We start from the raw sequence: 16,395 nt of genomic DNA on the forward strand, positions 1-16,395 counted from the left end.
TCCAAGTTGGAAGATATAGTGCAAAAGAAAAAAAAAAAAAGAAAGAAATCAGGAGTCTCATAGTAAACAGATTTACAAGAATCCAAATTTGATTGTAGGTAAATTATTGTTAAAAGAATTCTTGTAAACACAGGGTTAACAGTCCTTAGAAGGGTAGTCGATCTGTTTCATGTTATCATTTCTTGGTTTCTTAAACCCAGTGACTCAAGCTGGGCTGCCCTCTTAGCCTGGGAAATCCCTAAAGCGGAAACTGGGGGGGGCGGAGGAGGGGAAAGAGCCCCTTTGTGATTTTCTCAAAATGAATCACTAGTGATTAGAGCCAGTTCAATCTTGGATTCGTTCAACTAAGTCACCTTGAAAAGTGGAAGCACCTTTGACTTTCCCTTTTCCTTTCTTTGTTCTCTAGCCAGCCACACCCCCCTGGGCCCACCACAGCCCCTCACCTCTTACACAAAGACCTTCAGAACTGGGGGGTTTCAGCTGCCTCCTGGGGGAGAGCCCTCTGCAACCTCCCCCTCCATCCCCACCCTCCAGTCTTTTCCGGTAGGTGCTGGTTGACTCAGTTTTCCCTCTGGGCAATTTTCGAGTTTTGCTATTCCTCTCTTGCAGTAAATCCGCCCCCCCCGCCGCCCCCAACCCATAGCTAGCTCCTTGTTCCTTGGAGTTAGCAAATGCCTGGGTGGGTAAGACCACCCCTCACGGTGAGGAGGCTCTGAGAGCCCTTGGTTCATTGCGCTAAGGGCAGTGACCGCTCTTTGCACATGCCTAAGCAAGCTTTTATGCTGACTAGAGCAGCCGGGAAGATGACAGAAGCAACAAAAAAAGCCATCCGGTGGGCTTAGATTGGGATAGGCTCCTGTAACACGGTATATTTGTATCACTTGGGGATGTGGTGGGGGAAGAGGAGTTGTGATCTTCCTTCCCCTCTTCCTGCTTTCCCTCTGTTCCAGGGAGCAGAAAAAATAGTGTTTTAAGGAGGCAAAGCTGATTCTGTGACAGAATTTTTTAATGCAGTTCTGCATGATTTGATTCAGCAAACCATGCCTGAGCCTCAACTCTGGGGGGTGTGGAGCTGAGTTAGGTCCTGTCCCTGCCTCCTAGGAAGGCAGATGCCCATGTTACAAAACACCTGCCTTTTCCAAATGTCAGTCTTGTGCTCAAAAATACTGACTGAATGAACGCACCCCACCTTCACAGATTTTGCTCTAAAACCATAGCAAGGGGACTCACTATTCTTATCTCACTCACTACTTTTCTTTAAACTGACTTTCTGTCTCTCTTTTTCGCTTAGCCTCATCCTAATCAATACATTGTGAAATCATAGGTCTGATATATTAATTACATTGTTACAAATGCACATTAAAATAAATGCATGAACAAGTGAACCTGTTCCTCCGTGTACCACATACCCAGTGCGCCTCACATATCCTCTGCAGTGGGTAGACCACCCATGGGGAATCACTGCCATATGGTGCGCTGCATGTAGATACACGGCAGAGGTCTTTGCAGAGACTATCCCATGAAGTTGGGGAGGAGGAGGGCGGCAAAAGAGATAGAAAGTGGGGGACAGAGGACTTCTCTGCAGGTTCTGGGCTGAGATTCAAAACATAAATGGGAGTTTGCTAGGGAGTCCTGGGGAAAAGGGGCTCCAGACAGAAGGAGCAGAGAGAACTAAACTCAAAGTATTAGGGAAAGGAGTAAGGAAAGGGGTAAAAGATGGATTGAGGCATTCATTCGACAAATATTTCATTTCAGACCACATATCTGTTTGTTAGTTTTCCACATGGTTGGTTCTGGGAGGATCCACCAGGAAGTGTGATAAATGGTGTTGCTCACAATCTAGTTATACAGGCAACACGCACATACACAGATACAGGTATCCTCAGGCAAGCATCCTTAGAGTGTACAATTAAGGACCAAAATAGCAGCACTGATAAGTTACTTACTGTGAGGTCAGAGGAGAAATTTCTGCAGATAGCACTGGCTGAGAAGGGCTTCCTGAAATTGACAGACTGGGAAGAATGGGGTAGAATTTGGAGATTGGAGGAAACAGTTCAGATAGGAGAAATAGGTCAGGAGGGGCAGCTGCGGTGACAGGGACATGTTTAACCTGTCTCCGCCCCTCGGCTTCTAGACTGAAGGTGGATGCAGCTGTAATCCAGATTCTTAACCCAGTGCCCTGGATGGATGTTAAGAGGTCTGTGACTCTCCAGACATTGATGCAAATGTTTTTGTGAATTCATGTGTGCGTTTTTCAGGGGAGAGTATTTCTAGGTTTCATCCGATGCTCCAAAGAGTAACACAGAGTTGCTCAGGGGCTTCGGCAAATCTATTGATGTGCCTTTATTATGTTGTTTCTTTAAATCTTACTCTTTTTTTTCCCTTTACATAGAGAATCCAGTTTTCACAAACTTGAAGGGCAACAAAATTTTTCAGAGTGATTAGGTTAACTTGCCCAAGGTCACTTGGTGGAATCAAGCCTCCCCAGTGAGATCAGACTCTAAGGCCCACCCATGCACTTAACCACCACGATATGCTTCTCAGTCACTCTTCCCACGGAGCAAATCTGCCCAGGGCCCTGGCTGGCAGTCTCACCTCTACTGTGAGGGCTTATGATATTCTCAGCTTGTGAAACAACCCCTCCGAGTGACAGGCCCTGGTCACTGACCTTGGCTTGAGTGTTAATTTTCTCCTTTTGACACCTGATTTTACTAATCATCATACTCTACTTATAAGACCCAGTCCTTTGGAAACTGCAGAAAGAAAGCATGCTTTAAATACCTGCAGTACAGCCTGTCTTTTTAATGTGATATTTCACTGCAATAGCTACACAGGAACCCTATGTTCAAAAACAGCCATTTAAAAATCACCATTTAAAAACAGTATTTATATGAACCTGCTTGCAAATGCACTGCTTAGACATAATTAACTCTTTCTTTTTATCACACAAAAGTAGAGAGATTATAACCAAGCCCCATGTTCCCATCTTCTAATTTCATTTATGAACACGTGACCGTTCCTGTTTCCTCTTAGTCCCAATACTCACTGTCCCCATCTGGGATTATTTTGAAGCAAATTCCTCATATCATATAATTTCATCCTTAAATATTTCAGCATTATACAGAATTTTAAATAGACTGTTATAAATAGTATAGGCCACTTGCCAGGTCATGGAAAAGTCTTGTGCTATATACAATGGCATGTGAAAGGGTTTTATTTAAACAGGGCTTCTCTGGAACATTTCTGTCTGATAATTTCTGTTGGTTGAAGGTCTCTTTGATAATGCAGTCTATCGCACTTTCGAGAATCATTGTTGCTGTGAAGTATAGTTTTAGTCAATTCAGTAAATATGTAAATATGGACAGTCAGTTCTGCTCTAAGACATGTTTTGAACCCATGGATTTGTTCCAGTGCCATTGATATATTAGGGAATAATTTGGATATAGTCAAATTTCATGTTAGCTTATGCAAGATTTCGTCCCCAAAAAAACACTTGACGAGCATAGAAAACTGTCCCGAGCTGAACTGGGCTGTGTGGGAATACACAAAATACACACACACACACACACACACACACACACACACACACACACACACACACACCCTCAGACATCCACCAGCTAACTTGGTTCACTCCACACCATCCACATCTGGTACTAGAGCTTTCCATCCAGTTTTAGATAACCCTGCTTCCACCACTTCATAATTGCCCACAAGCTGAGACCCTTCCAACACCCATTTCCACAGGCAACGACAGGTCTTTTTCAAGGCAAAATGTATATTTATTGCAGTTATTTATGCATTTTTTCACCAATTAACATAGGTAAAACAGTGTTTCTGTTTTTATTAGATTCCTATTCTTTTTTTTTTTTTTTTAATGTATTGCTGACAAGTTTTTGAGTGTTGTACCTCTAACCCAGGGTTTCTCAACCTTGTTACTATTGGCATTTGGGGCTGGATCATTTTGTGCCATGTGGGCTGTCCTGTGCAGGGGAGGGGATTTAGCAACAACCCTGGCCACCTACTAGACTCCAGTAGCACCACCTCCTCTCCTGCCCACCCCCTCCCAGTTGTGACAAACAAAAATGTTTGTAGACATTGCCAAGTGTTCCCTGGGGAGAGAGGCAAAATTACATGAGATTTCGAGATTTTATGAGTAACTGAGAGCCTCTGCTGTAGCCCCATTTCCCATGAGCCCTGTGGTATTCCTTGCGCTACTTTGCATTGCGTGATAATTTTTAGGATCATGTATGTCCTGTCACAGCAGAACTGTTATACATCTGAAATGAGTGTCTCCATGTGAGTCCTCATGCTGATGCTATTTATGGTAGGCTGTTGGATTCCATTCACTGCATTGAGTTCAAAATGTAAATTCCAGAATTAAGGGAGTCATTGACTTCTAACAAATGTCTTTACTTTGAAAGTACATAGACCTTGAACCATACAGGATCTTACGACATAAATAATAGTAACAGCAGCAGCTACCATTTTTCAGATATTCCTTAAGAACCAAGCACTGTGCTGTAAGCATTATATTCAGGGTCCCACTTAACCTTCACAAGAACCCATTGTGGGAGCCACTGTCTGTCACGCCCTTTAGCAGGAGAGAGTTCTCAGAATGGAGTCTGAGTCCCTGAGGAATGGGGTGATTTGCCTGAGGTCAGCCATATAGGAGAAGGATGAGAAACATCAGTACACGGCACCTCTAACTCTGAAGTCTGTGTTCTCGTGCCTCTGGAGCCTCCCTGCTTAAGGATATCAGAGGCTGTTTACTGAGCACATGCTCCATTTACCAGTGTCGTGACTGTAACCTTGATAACGCAGCAAACAGCTGAAAAGCCAAAGTGCTCAAACAAAGGGGCTGAACTCAGTAAGAAGGATCTCACATTCCTACACTGAAGCCTATGCTAACATTAAATATAAAGATGTAGAAAAAGAATTATATGGAGACATCTTCATGCTTTGTTTATCCAACAGATTGTGTATCTGTTTCCACACAGCAAAATACTGGAAAGGTGTTACAGCAAATCAGAAAGTGCCATTATTATCTCTTTGTGCTAGGATTACCAATGATTTCTGGCCTCATCATTTTGCTTAACCATATTTTAAAAACTTTCACTTACTTTTTGGATTCAAAGCCTATCTTCTTTGACTATCATTCATCAGGAGGAAACCTGAACAAGGACCTGCTACATTTTCTCAATCAGCGGTTCCAGAAAGGGTCGCCTGATCATGAGTACCAGCAGACCCTAAGGGATAACCTTTACCGCCATGCTGTGCCTTCTTTGCTTTTACCATTTGTCCTAGGGTTCTGTCTGTCCTTTTTTTTTTTTTTAGTGTAGTTTTTAGCGCTTATTATCATTGGTGGATTTGATTATTGGTTTGGTTGCTGTCTTTTTTCTTTCTTTCTTTTTTAAAATTTATTATTACTTTTTTATTTTTAATAATAGTTTTTTTATTTTTTACTTTAATTACTTTATTTTACTTTATTTTTTATTTTTCTCCCTTTTCATCCTAGCCATGTGGCAGACAGGGTCTTGGTGCTCCAGCCGGGTGTCAGGCCTGTGCCTCTGAGGTGGGAGAGCCGAGTTCATGATATTGGTCCACCAGGGTCCAATAATATCAAACGGGTCCAGGTAATATCAAACGGCGAAAACTCTCCCAGAGATCTCCATCTCAACGCTAAGACCCAGCTCCACTCAGCGACCAGCAAGCTACAGTGCTGGACACCCTATGCCAAACAAGTAGCAAGACAGGAAAACAACCCCACCCATTAGCAGAGAGGCTGCCTAAAATCATAATAAGGTCACAGACACCCCAAAACACATCACCAGACGTGGTCCTGCCCACCAGAAAGACAAGATCGAGCCTCATCCTCCAGAACACAGGAACCAGTCCCCTCCCCCAGGAAGCCTACACAACCCACTGAACCAACCTTAGCCACTGGGGGCAGACACCAAAAACAACGGGAACTACGAACCTGCAGCCTGCAAGAAGGAGACCCCAAACACAGTAAGTTAAGCAAAATGAGAAGACAGAGAAACACACAGCAGATGAAGGAACAAGGTAAAAACCCACCAGACCAAACAAATGAAGAGGAAATAGGCAGTCTACCTGAAAAAGAATTCAGAGTAATGATAGTAAAGATGATCCAAAATCTTGGAAATAGAATGGAGAAAATACAAGAAACGTTTAACAAGGACCTAGAAGAACTAAAGAGCAAACAAACAATGATGAACAACACAATAAATGAAATTCAAAATTCTCTAGAAGGAATCAATAGCAGAATAACTGAGGCAGAAGAACGGATAAATGACCTGGAAGATAAAATAGTGAAAATAACTACCGCAGAGAGGAATAAAGAAAAAAGAATGAAAAGAATTGAGGACAGGGGCTTCCCTGGTGGCGCAGTGGTTGAGAATCTGCCTGCCAATGCAGGGGACACGGGTTCGAGCCCTGGTCTGGGAAGATCCTCATGCCGCAGAGCAACTAGGCCCGTGAGCCACAACTACTGAGCCTGCGCGTCTGGAGCCTGTGCTCCGCAACAAGAGAGGCCACAATAATGAGAGACCCGCGCACCGCGATGAAGAGTGGCCCCCACTTGCCACAACTAGAGAAAGCCCTCGCACAGAAACGAAGACCCAACACAGCCATAAATAAATAAATAAATAAATAATTAAAAAAAATAACCAATGGTCTCAAGGCCCAAAAAAAAAAAAAAAAGAAAGTATTGAGGACAGTCTCAGAGACCTCTGGGACCACATTAAACGCACCAACATTCGAATTATAGGGGTCCCAGAAGAAGAAGAGAAAAAGAAAGGGACTGAGAAAATATTTGAAGAGATTATAGTTGAAAACTTCCCTAATATGGGAAAGGAAATAGTCAGTCAAGTCCAGGAAGCACACAGAGTCCCATACAGGATAAATCCAAGGAGAAACATGCCAAGACACATATTAATCAAACTATCAAAAATTAAATACAAAGAAAAAATATTAAAAGCAGCAAGGGAAAAACAACAAATAACATACAAGGGAATCCCCATAAGTTTAACAGCTTATCTTTCAGCAGAAACTCTGCAAGCCAGAAGGGAGTGGCAGGACATATTTAAAGTGATGAAAGGGAAAAACCTACAACCAAGAATACTCTACCCAGCAAGGATCTCATTCAGATTCAACAGAGAAATTTAAACCTTTACAGACAAGCAAAAGCTAAGAGAATTCAGCACCACCAAACCAGCTTTACAACAAATGCTAAAGGAACTTCTCTAGGCAGGAAACACAAGAGAAGGAAAGGACTTACAATAACAAACCCAAAACAATTAAGAAAATGGTAATAACAACATACATATTGATAACTACCTTAAATGTAAATGGATTAAATGCTCCAACCAGAAGACATAGACTGGCTGAATGGATACAAAAACAAGACCCGTATATATGCTGTCTACAAGAGACCCACTTCAGACCTAGGGGCACATACAGACTGAAAGTGAGGGGATGGAAAAAGATATTCCATGCAAATGGAAATCAAAAGAAAGCTGGAGTAGCAGTTCTCATATCAGACAAAACAGAGTTTAAAATAAAGACTATTACAAGAGACAAAGAAGGGCACTACATAATGATCAAGGGATCCATCCAAGAAAAAGATATAACAATTGTAAATATTTATGCACCCAACATAGGAGCACCTCAATACATAAGGCAAGTGCTAACAGCCATAAAAGGGGAGATCGACAGTAACACAATCATAGTAGGAGACTTTAACACCCCACTTTCACCAATGGATAGATCATCCAAAATGAAAATAAATAAGGAAACACAAGCTTTAAATGATACATTAAACACGATGGACTTAATTGATATTTATAGGACATTCCTTCCAAAAACAACAGAATACACTTTCTTCTCAAGTTCTCATGGAACATTCTCCAGGATAGATCATATCCTGGGTCACAAATCAAGCCTTGGTAAATTTAAGAAAATTGAAATCGTATCAAGTATCGTTTCCGACCACAATGCTATGAGACTAGATATCAATTACAGGAAAAAAATCTGTAAAAAATACAAACACATGGAGGCCAGACAATATGCTACTAAATAACCAAGGGATCACTGAAGAAATCAAAGAGGAAATCAAAAAATACCTAGAAACAAATGACAATGAAAACATGACGACCCAAAACCTATGGGATGCAGCAAAAGCAGTTCTAAGAGGGAAGTTTATAGCAGTACAATCCTACCTTAAGAAACAAGAAACATCTCAAATAAACCTAACCTTACACCTAAAGCAATTAGAGAAAGAAGGACAAAAATGGTTCTGAAGAACCTAGGGGCAGGACAGGAATAAAGACGCAGATGTAGAGAATGGACTTGAGGACATGGGGAGGGGGAAGGGTAAGCTGGGACAAAGTTAGAGAGTGGCATGGACAGATATACACTACCAAATGTAATATAGATAGCTTGTGGGAAGCAGCCGCATAGCACAGGGAGATCAGCTCCGAGATTTGTGTCCACCTAGAGGGGTGGGATAAGGAGGGTGGGAGGGAGATGCAAGAGGGAGGAGATATGGGGATATATGTACACATATAGCTGATTCACTTTGTTATACAGCAGAAACAAACACACCATTGCAAAGCAATTATACTCCAATAAAGATGTTTAAAAAAAAAAAAATAAATAAAAACTTTCAGCCATAAACATGCGTTACATATATATATTTATATTACTTCATATGTATTTCATTATATATATTAAAATATATATAAATATATATAATATATATAAATATATACTATATATAAAACATAATATATATATATAACATGATTTTAAGGAAAAAGCGAAGACCAAGATAGCACAAGAGATAATAAAAGGGGAACCAGACACTAGTGAGTTCAAGTTGGATTAAATTCTAGAATATAGAAAGGACTTGCAAATGTGATTACCAAACCACTGTCAGCAATCTTAGAGAAATCAGAAACCGGGAGCCAGGCCAGGGAATTGGAGACAGGAATATGTTATTCCAGTTTTCAAAAATGAGAAAAATGTGGATTCAAAAAACTAGAAGGCAATGGATGTAGCATTCAGAACCCGATCATTAAACACACCCTGTATGAACACATCCAGGAAAGACAGCTCAGCCAACAATGGCTGAGAGCCTGCAGAAGTTCAAGTCACACTGACCTAACTTTTTTCCTCTTTCAATTGTTTGTTTTTGATCGATCAGTAAAGTACTCCAGGTATCACGCACTTCGATTCCAGCAAGAGCATTTGATAAACAGATGTGTGTTTTTCGTCCTGGAAAGCATGGGCTAGATGATAATTTGATGAGTTGAGTTCCCAGCTAACTGAATTATCCATACTCACTACCAGTGGCTGTAGATTACTTGAGTAAGGTGCTGGGCTAAGCATTTGAACACACAGCCTCGTTGGATGGGTGCCATGGTTATTCTTCTTCTCAGAGACGGGGAAATGGAATCTTGGAGAAGCTGTCCTATTCTTGAAGATACGTAGTATGTAAATAGCAGAGTTGGGATTGGTGCTTTTAACTACCACTCCATATTGCCTTCTTAGTAAATAAACAGGGATGGAAATATGAGGGCTGCAGTTGCAGGCTATGGGTCTTTATCTCATGCAGTATATTGATCAATGACTCCTAAGAGACTGTAGAACTGACAGTTGTCAGATTCCAGATGACATATAGCTGGCGTTAGCCACCCCTGTCTTCAGTGCCACTTCGTGTCCTTTGATTGCAGGAGGGGACTCTCCGTTGGGTGGGGCTGGGAAAGAGGACCAGAGAGGCATGGGCATGGGTAGAAACCATACTCCAATCTGCTTTTTCCAAAAATGTATTTGCTAAGGTCACCATGAAGTTCAGTCCTTTCAGTACTTTCCATGGACATTTGGCCTGAATAAGAAAGAGGCTTTTGGCCTGTATATTTCCCCAGTTCTTTCAGCTGCAAATAAATCTCTGGCCAAAAAAAAAAAAAAAATTCCTCTGGCTCTGAAAATAAAAGATTTATTTCTTTTTAAACTTTCCCCCAAAAGTACTTCGTTATGGAACTTAGAAAGAAGGAAAAAGCAAGAAAGAGAAAGAGGGAAGTGGGGGGAGCAGGGAAGAAAGAAAGAAGAGGGGAAGGAGAGGAAGAAAAAAGTAGTAGGGAAAAAAGAAAGGAGAGAAAGAAACAAAGAATGAGAAAAAGAAACATCTTTGTGTGATAAAATCAGATTTCTTTTTAAGGCATCAGGGGAAAACAAAAGGGGTTACAATTTCCCCAGCTGTTTGGTCTGGATGCAGTGTAAACAAGCCAGCCCCCCATCTGGCCCCCAGGAGGCTGTGAATCTCAGGGGAGCCTGAGAGCCTGCTCGGCCAAACTGCCCCGAACCCCCCTGGGGGCCCCTGCTTGCTGAGTCAGCAGGAGCGACCAGGGGACTTTGTTTCCCATTTTTATTCGTCTGAGTGCCAAATAGAGTATGCAGGTGAAGGGTATTGTCCTGGAACAATCAAGGTCAGCTCCGATTAGGAAATGGGGACACAGTTCTCAGATGCTTCCTGACTCTGCAGAGTTGAGCTTGTGGCGAGATTATTCTTAGCCTGCATTAGGAAATGTGCACTGTGAAGATCTGGCCAGACTCATAACCCAGGGCTTGTGTTCCACTGGGGTTTATTTTCTTCTGTGTCAAGAATGTATCCTGGGGGCTTCCCTGGTGGCGCAGTGGTTAAGAATCCGCCTGCCATTGCAGGGCACATGGGTTCGAGCCCTGGTCCAGGAAGATCCCACATGCGGCGGAGCAACTAAGCCCGTGCGCCACAACTACTGAGCCTGCGCTCTAGAGCCCATGAGCCACAGCTACTGAGCCCACGTGCCACTCACTACTGAAGCCCGCGCGCCTAGAGCCTGTGCTCCACAACAAGAGAAGCCACTGAAGTGAGAAGCCTGCGTACTGAAATGAAGAGTAGACCCCGCTCACCGCAACTAGAGAAAGCCCGCGTGCAGCAATGAAGACCCAACGCAGCCAAAAATAAATAAGTAAATTTATTTTAAAAATCTTTAAAAGAACAAAAAATAATATATCCTGGCATATTCATATCAGTGAAATGTGCTGCCGTCATTAAAAAAAGATGATATAGACTACAGGGCAATAGTACTTGGCAGGGACGGATGCCTGCCAAGTATTGTTTACAGGAGCTCAAGCGTAATAAGACACAGATAATATCGATTATCTCTAGGTGGTAGGCTTGCAGGTGATTTTTTAAATTTTATATTTTTCTATGTTGTTTATTTTTTATTCTCATAATTACAGCTGTGCATTGAATATATGGAGGGTTTCCTAGGTGGTGGGTACGATGCCAAGTATTTCATGTGTATCATCTCATGGGCTCCGTGAGAGAGACCTGTGAAGCAGGTACTATTAGCATCCTCATTTTATTGATTACGTAACGTAATTAAGTCCCGTGCCCAAGGTTATGCAAGCCAGGAAGTGCCAAAGAATGGGACTGAAATCCGTAACCCACACTAAAGCCCGTTCTCTTAAGCACCACGTGACATTCTTTTTCTGAAAACAATCATGAAAGTGTATCCTGATAATTGGTTAAATCAATTTCTGAAGAAAATGCAGCTATTTAAAATCAATTGGTTGACAATTGATGATGGTACAAAATGTTCCTGATATTCCATTATGTGAGAATGCAGTTTACAGGTATTATTCCATTGCGTGCGCTTGCGTGCCCACATACGCCCCTAGGAAACAAATATCTTTGCTGATATGTTAACTGCGACTTTCAGTGTTGGGACGGGGATCATTTTAGGCTCTTCTTTTGATTTTTAATGGTTTAAAATTTTTCTATAATAGCAGGTAGCACTTTTGTAGTAAGGAAAGAAGGACAGCAGCCTCTCCACCTGCCTTTCTGACACCCGGTGCAGCCGCCTGACCACCTCCCTGCCCCATGCCTTTTGCCAACTTCTGGAATAATAGCACGTCTTTCTCTTCTCTCTCCCCTGGGACCTGCCACTCCATGGGCTTTAGCCTTCTTTGGCTAAAACCTGAGCTGGTGCCTTAGAGACAAGAAACAGAAACTGGCAGATAACCTGCCTCCTGAGTTTCCCATCTCTGTTTTGTTTGCACCCTGGGGCAGCTCACAGAGGTCAAAATCTGGCTTGTTGAAAGGGCCTTGTTAGAGATAAAGACTCTTGACTCCCAGGGCTCAGGGGACAGGGTGTGGCCACTGGACAGCTGGAAGTTTAAAAACCATGTCAAGATGTCTGCAAAAGGCTCCATGAGAAGCAGCTGGAAAATGTCTCTCACACCTGAAGGGGAGACCATGTACTAGACAAGGGGAGTCAGTGTAAACCAGGTGCCCTGCCCTTACATGCTATGAACCTTTGCCTGAAATTCATTCATTCATTCATTCATTCGTTCAAGAAGTACTTATTGAGTGCCTTCTATATGCAAGCTACAGTTCCAGATTCTTGGGAGGCAGCAGATAACAAAACTGACCAAAGTCCTTGTCCCCGTAACACTTAACATTCTAACCCTTCCACCATCTGCCTGCTTAGAGAACACCAGCTCATGCTTTCAGACCAGAATTTTAGGCTCAACCTGGAGAGCTGTATGATCACCTAGGGTAAAGGGTTACGCACACTTTTCTCAGGTTCCATTATATTTTATTGGCACTTATTTTTCTATTATATAACTTATTGTACATGTGTTTGCTTATATGTAATGTAATTGTTTGTTTATGTGTCTTTTTCTCAAAGACCATGAGCTTGAGACACCTGGGTTCAAATCCATGTTTTCACCACTCAAATAGCTGCATGACACTGGGTCAATTACTTAAACTTAGTTTTTACTTAACCCAGTTTTTTCACCTGTATCATAGGAACATTAATGTCTAACTCAAAAGATTGTTGTGGCGTTTACAAGAGAAATGAAGACCTGTTCATACAAAAACATGTATGTGAATATTTTATAGCATCTTTATTCATAAGGATCCAAAACTGGAGGCAAGCCGTTTGCCTTTTGACTGATGAATGGATCATCAAACTGTGCTACATTTGGACTATGGAATACTACTCAACAATAAAAAAGTTGATACAGGAAACAACATGGGTGAACATCAAACATATTATGGGTTTTTTTACGTTTTTTTGTAAAGTATACAATTTAACAGTTGTATTATATTCACGGAGTTGTGTATCCATCACTACAACCACTTTTAGAACATTTCAGTATGCTCCCCCCCAAAACACTGGCACCCTTTAGCTGTCATCCCCCACCAAATCTCCACTCTCCCATGCTTAGGGAATCAACTTTGTGTTTCTACAGATTTGTCTATTCTGGACGTTTCATATAAATCGAGTCAAACAGTATATGGCTTTTTGTCATTGGCATCTTTAGGTTAGCATATTTTCAAGCTTCACTCACATTGTTGCATGTATCAGTACCTCTTTCCCTTTTATTCCTGAATAATAGTCCACTGTATTGATACACAACACTTATCCATTCATCTGTTGATGGACATTTAGGTTGTTTTAATTTTTTGGCTATTATGACTAATACACATTTATATACAAGTTTCTTGTTTTTAGTTTTTAGAATATATATATGTAGGACTTCCCTGGTGGCACAGTGGTTAAGAATCCGCCTGCCAATTCAGGGGACACGGGTTCGAGCCCTGGTCTGGGAAGATCCTACATGCCGTGGAGCAACTAAGCCCGTGTGCCACAACTACTGAGCCTGTGTGCCACAACTACTGAAGCCCACATGCCTAGAGCCCGTGCTCCGCAGCAAAGACAAGCCACCACAACGAGAAGCCCGCGCACCGCAACAAAGAGCAGCCCCCGCTCGCCACAACTAGAGAAAGTCCACGCACAGCAACGAAGACCCAATGCAGCCAAAAATAAATAAATAAAAATTAATTAATTAATTTTAAAAAGAATATATATGTATATACATATATCTGTATACATATCTGAATCACTTAACTGTACACCTGAAACTAACACAACATTGTAAATCAACTATACTTCAATTTTAAAAAAATATATAACACCAAAACACCAGCTGCAATGCAAACGATAGACTGAAAATGAAAAAAGACCTAACACATTATGTTAAGTGAAAGAAGCCAGAATTAAAAGGCTACATACAGTGTAATTACATTTATATGACATCCTGCAAAAGGCAAAACACAGTGACAGAACAAAGACCAGTGGTTGACGGGGGCTGAAGTGAGAGGAGGGGATGGCTACAAATGGATGAAAAGGAACTTTTTGAGATAATGTACTATTATCTTTATAGTGGTGGTTACACAACTGTATTCGTTGGTCCAAACTCATAGAATGGTACATCGTAGAACTGTGTTAAATGGATGGATGGATGGAAGGAAAAAAGGAAGGAAGAAAAGATGCTCAACTTAAAACTTAAGGGGGTTTAATGCCTCTGAACCTTTCCAATAGGAAATAGAAACCAGTGAATAAATTCTTCTCCACCACTGTGCATGGCCTCCCAAAACATAATCCCACAAGAACTTGATACCAAGCATTAGCGAACTCAGTAATGCCCCCTCCCATTTGCTTTCACTCCTTCCTTACCGCGTTCCATTGTCTTCCTCACTCCTGCTTCTCCGCATTGCACTCCCTGATAAAATAATACAACAGCTTTTGCTCCAGGCTTTGCTTTCAAAGGAACTAAGGATAAAACACTAGGCATGGCATGTAACTAGGTTCTTGCCAAGAGAAATGGGAGCAGAAATGGTATGTGCTGCCTTTGGTTCTGGGCTCTCAGCCTTTGGGCATGCTCTCCTTCATTCTCCCTCTTCTGCTTCCTATGAGTTGGAGCCCAGCTACAATCTTGATTCAAATATGTAGACAAATTTGACCGCCTGTGAGATGGCGGCACAACCATATGGAAGGAACTTTTTGGTTCCTGGACGACCCTGTGGAGAAAAGATCCTGCCAACCTGGACAACTCATGTCAGAACTGTTAGGTGAGAAAGAAAATAAGCTCTGTATTCTTTAAACCACAGTATTTGGCTGGGGTGGGGGGGTCCCCTTTGTTACAGGAACATAACCTTTGCCTAAATGAATATGGGGGAATAATATGGTTTCTCAAGTACTCTCCGTGACGGTGACTCTTCTAAAAACATGGTGAGCACACATATTATCACTGAAATTGTGACACTTTTAAGGGTAAAGGAGGTGCTATTAATAATGATTTGTGGGTGATAGGAGTAAAGTAGTCTCCCTGTTTGTAAGCAACGTCAAACCTCTTCTAAGAAGATACCTGGTATATACTTTATCAAGTATATATGTAAACTATGTAAAGTTTTGTACCTTTATTACTAGGATCAGGATGAGGGATGGCGAGTGGCATTAACGTTAATAGTATCTGGCCAAGTGATGGTGGTTATCTGGAAAGTTCTGACCTTTGTATGTAGAGTATGTATGGAATCTCCATTCCCAGGGGAATATGGATGTGGTTGGTAATTAGCAGCCCTGGAGATCCATGGACGTCGGAATCTTAGGTGAGCCTAGGGGGATCTCCAACATTTCTGTTTAATGAATATAAGGAGCCAAGAGTATCTTCATTTGGATTTGAGTGGGGAGGAGCCTGTAAGGTGGGCCTTAAAATTCACAGGTGGATGGATATGAAGAGATGGACATGAGGCTGCCCGTGGTCCAGTCTCACATACTGGATCTGAAAACTCTAGAGCCCTTCTCAGACAGTCTTTGAGACACAGCAGCTCCAGAGTGTTGTATTAGGGCCCATTTGACGAAGTGCTGTTTGAGTTTAAAAGAAGGGCGTTGTTCCTACAACTGGAACTTGACTAAGTGAAAATGGCAGGAAATTCAAGGAGCCGCACTGCCCCATGGGTAAGTGCAGAGTTGACAGCTGGGTGAACAACAGAGCTCACGTCTATCCGCACTGCTCCTCTCTCCTTGCTCTCTCTTTTTTAAGGTGCTAGACAGGCGTCCAGAAAAATCAAGCCATCAGGTCAACATACAAAGAAAATATGCCCTTGAAATGATTTTTAATCACATAAAAATAGTGGAATGGCTTTCGAGCCCTCTTCATAAGGACTAAACCTTACCTACACCATTTTCCTTCCATTGCAAACCCTGTTGCGGGGCAAATTAGGATTATCATCAAACTAAATCCTGCATGCCTCAATTTGACCTTTTATCCGCTACTTTTTGTTTTGTTGTTTCCCAGTACCTTCCTGGACTATTATCCCTACATAAGGCGATACAATGTGAGATTGGGCTTACATCAGGCTAGTTAAATTTCAGGCAGGCTAGTAGCCACAGAAAATGTTAAAGGCCACATTATTCAAGTTATAAAGGAGTTAGTTGGAGAGAGGAAATGTTAACATTCAGATGCAAGAAATTGTAA

General features: G+C 41.8%; 1 protein-coding gene across 12 annotated transcripts in view; it reads right to left on the bottom strand.

Annotated features, from left to right (window-relative positions):
- Positions 1-16,395, bottom strand: part of LOC309606953 (uncharacterized protein) — a 431,574-nt gene that overhangs the window by 197,397 nt on the left and 217,782 nt on the right. Inside the window, exon 5 of one of the 12 annotated variants that reach the window (XR_014232139.1) lies at positions 1-16,395. This exon is cut by the window's right edge and continues 12,409 nt beyond it. The exons of the other annotated variants lie outside the window; for them this stretch is intronic. The gene's annotated coding sequence lies outside the window, so the exon portion shown is untranslated. 12 annotated transcript variants of the gene reach the window in all.

The sequence above is a fragment of the Balaenoptera borealis genome (genome assembly GCF_965194805.1).
Source record: "Balaenoptera borealis genome assembly, chromosome: 12".
Classification (NCBI taxonomy): Eukaryota; Metazoa; Chordata; class Mammalia; order Artiodactyla; family Balaenopteridae; genus Balaenoptera; species Balaenoptera borealis.